We start from the raw sequence: 3,639 nt of genomic DNA, 5'->3' as shown, positions 1-3,639 counted from the left end.
ACTGAAGGTAATTAAGATAGTTTAGAGGCTAATTATGAATAGGCCTAGTTGCCTGTTACGTGGTAGTTTATTAAACTAGTAGTACAGTCTGGTTGGCTCTGTTGTTCATGTCATTGTATAGGGCACTAAAAGAGGCAACACCAAAAAAGTGACTGGCAATTTTCTAAGCTGTTTGCCGATTTCATCTAACCAAAATGGTCTCACTGCACCAACTGAAGGTAATTAAGATAGTTTAGTGGCTAATTATGAATAGGCCTATTTGCCTGTTACATGGTAGTTTATTAAACTAGTAGTACAGTCCATTCCAAACAGACATCACAAAAACTTCAACACCATTTTCTTATTGTTAAGGAAATCTTCAGGCCATTTACACTGCCATGAACACCACTAGGTCTAAAGACAGGATTGAGTTTCCATGTGTAGTGTGTGAAGCAGATGATGTAAGACCAAGACAAGAAGCCCTGCACTGTGATGTCTGCAATGACTGGCAGCACAGAACTTGCAACTCTGGTTTGTAAACTCAGCCTTTCTTGGGCCTGTACAGTTGAGACATTTTTTGGCTTGCTTTATCCATTATTTACTGTTTGAATTTTTTTTCTGAAATTTTGGATATTTCAGTGGTACGTCAGTGGGTGGTATAGTGGAAATATAGTAGTTTATGAATTTACTCATTTTACTGTGTATTTTTGCTGCAGATATCACAAGAGAATTCTATAGGAAACTGATCAAGGGAGAAGTGGAGTTACCTAGGTGGGTTTGCCATAGGTGCTCGCTCAACAATGTGCAAGAAATGAGCACTGACAGCCTGACAGAAATTTCAGTCACATGTAACCGGTCAGAGAACTTGATAACACCGCCACGAGGAACATCAACCATAGATGACCCTTCAGAGGAGTCCACTACAACAAACTCATTGCTTTTCTTCAATGTCAACCTACCAGTGGAAGAGATCAGTCATGCTGTGGAGATATCCCTCACCACCGAACCAATTCCACTGACATTATGGTGGATAGTCCAACATCCTACCATGTAGTAAGAGGTGGTTCAAGAAAAGGGTGTGATCTTCTCACAGATAGCCTTGGATTCCAGTATGTTAAAAAGCTGGTAACGTCAGTATCAACTTCATGGATCTGCAAAGAAAGAACAGGTGTTTTGCTAGTGTTAGTCAGCAAGGTACTACCTTCATTAAAGGTCCCAAGGAACACAATCATGGAGGCAACCCAGGGGCACAAGTTCAGTACAAGCAATATCTATGGTTAAAGCAGCAGCCAAGGAAAATATCTATAGATCCTCAGGGAAGACTGTTAAAGATGCTCTCCTTACACTTGCAACTGGTGATGTAGAACTGCCAAAAGTATCCAACCTACAGAGAACTGCCAACCGAGCCCGACAACAGCTGCGACCAAAACATCCAAATGATTTGGAGTTCGAGATTGTTACTTCTCATATCCCAAGTGATTTTCTTCAACATGATATTCACCATAATGGTCAACGTCACTTGATATTTGCTTCTCCTCTCCAGCTTTCCTTCTTGAGCAAGTCCAAGATCTGGTTCATTGATGGAACTTTCAAAGTTGTTAGGAGCCATTTGTACAGCTTGTCAGCATTCACAGCTACATCAAGTGTGGTGACTGTACAAAGCAAGTCCCACTTTTATTTGTAATTATGTCACAACGAAAGAGTACCGATTACACAGCTATCCTGGGCGCTATTCTTGAACTTCTCCCATCCAACTTTATGGTTGAAGAGATTGTTGCAGATTTTGAACGGGCTCTGTGGGAGTGCTCTTCATAAGTTTCTACCAGATGTTCCTGTGTTTGGTTGCTGGTTTCACTGGGCACAGGCTGTGTACAACAGACAGTTAAAAAATATGGGCTACGGTCAGCATATGTTCACCAACTTCCTGTGCGTCATTACATACATGATTTGATGGTACTCCCCAACCTTCCAGCCTCCCATATCAATAATGCTTTCAACCATCTGAAAGACAGATGCCCTCAAGCTCAGACTACTCAGGTACAGAAGCTCCATAAACTCCTCGACTACATAGAAAAAGACATGGATAAACAGCCAATCATGTCCACCGTCTACCTGGTCAACATATAAGAGAGTAGTCAGGACGAATAATGAAGTTGAAGGTTGGCACAATCGTTTAAATCACAACACTCCCACAAAAAGAATGAATCTCTACCTGCTAATTAATGCACTTTATGAGGAGACCACTTTCCTCCCTCTTCAAGTAAGGCTTATCAAACAAAAGAAGATTTGTAGGCTCCAGAGTAAAAAGACCCATTCTAAGCAGCAAAAACTTAGGCAACTGTGGAAAGCAAATGAAAATCATGACATTATTACATCAGAGTACCTGAGAAAATGCAGCGAATTGGCAGATCCTGGCGAAGATTAGGCTAAGCAAACACTACATCTGCTATATGTTATTTTTATTTGCAGCATCATTCATAATTTACGATTTTTATTTGTGATTTTTAAAACCACGCAAGTAATAAAGAATAATGAGGACTTCTTGTAAGATGTTTGTATTTATTATCATGAAGACTAAGAAACTTTCTATATGATGTTTGTTTTTATGAACATGAATAAAAAAATTTGTATGATGCATGTATACATTCGGGCTACAGTTGGTGCATTCGGTCTGGTTCATTTAGACTAGGCAGTTGGTGCATTCGGACTACAATGTTGGTGCATTCAGACTAGACTGGTGGTGCATTCGGTCTGGTGCATTCAGGCGAGGGTGCATTCAGTCTAAATACCCATCATACCATTCTATGCAACAGGAAAAGTATCCGACCTCATCTTGGAAGAGAAAACAAAGCATTGGTTGATAGAGAATGGCGAACAGCCAAGTGATGGTTTGCTGAAAATTGAGCTGTATGAACTCGCTAAACGACGTATTAATAACATGGAAAAAAGTATAAGATTGACGAAATTGCAGCTGAAGCAGGGCATAAGATAGTACGTATACCACCATATCATTGCCCATACAACCCTATTGAGCTCATATGGGCTCAAGTGAAGTCTTATATAGCGAAAAAGAATACGTTCACACTGGCAGACCTTAAAATTTTAGTGCAAGAAGCATTGAATAATGTCATGGCGGAAAACTGGAAGAATGCAGTGGGGCACGTAGAGAAAATTAAAAAAGAGGATGCCTGGCAAGATGTGGCTGTAGACAGGTTGGTTGACAGTTTTGTCATCAACATAGCTGATAGCTCTGATGAGTTTTCTGAATAAATTATATATAAAAAAGAGAGGATTAGACCTACAGGGGAAACCTCTCTCTCTCGAAAAAAACGCACCTTGACTTTTGCCTGGTGGTGTGGAAAAAAAAGAGATTGATTGAAAAAAATAGTCTTTTAAAACTTAAGATGGTCGTCACTCCTCGTTATAGATAATATATAGGCGACAAAGAAGTTTATTTTAATTCGTAATTCGAAAAATGAACAAGAAATATTCGAAAAATGAACAAGAAATATATCACCTATTTTTAAAGCATTAATTAAATACTTTTAAGTATCTAACTGTGTAATAATGATAAACGTACATCTATCTACAAGTACCAACAAAATTGATAAGGTGATCATATATAAAGAAAAAAGGCTGTAAGATTTAGGAGAGAGAGAG

General features: G+C 39.1%; 1 pseudogene; it reads left to right on the top strand.

Annotated features, from left to right (window-relative positions):
• The first annotated feature begins 437 nt into the window (after positions 1-437).
• Positions 438-2,853, top strand: LOC136854802 (uncharacterized; annotated as a pseudogene).
• Positions 2,854-3,639: the final 786 nt, after the last annotated feature.

This window comes from Macrobrachium rosenbergii, chromosome 30 (assembly GCF_040412425.1).
Source record: "Macrobrachium rosenbergii isolate ZJJX-2024 chromosome 30, ASM4041242v1, whole genome shotgun sequence".
In the NCBI taxonomy this organism is placed as follows: domain Eukaryota; kingdom Metazoa; phylum Arthropoda; class Malacostraca; order Decapoda; family Palaemonidae; genus Macrobrachium; species Macrobrachium rosenbergii.
The sequence above is the reverse complement of the archived record's forward strand: the minus strand, read 5'-3'. Positions and strand labels throughout refer to the sequence as shown.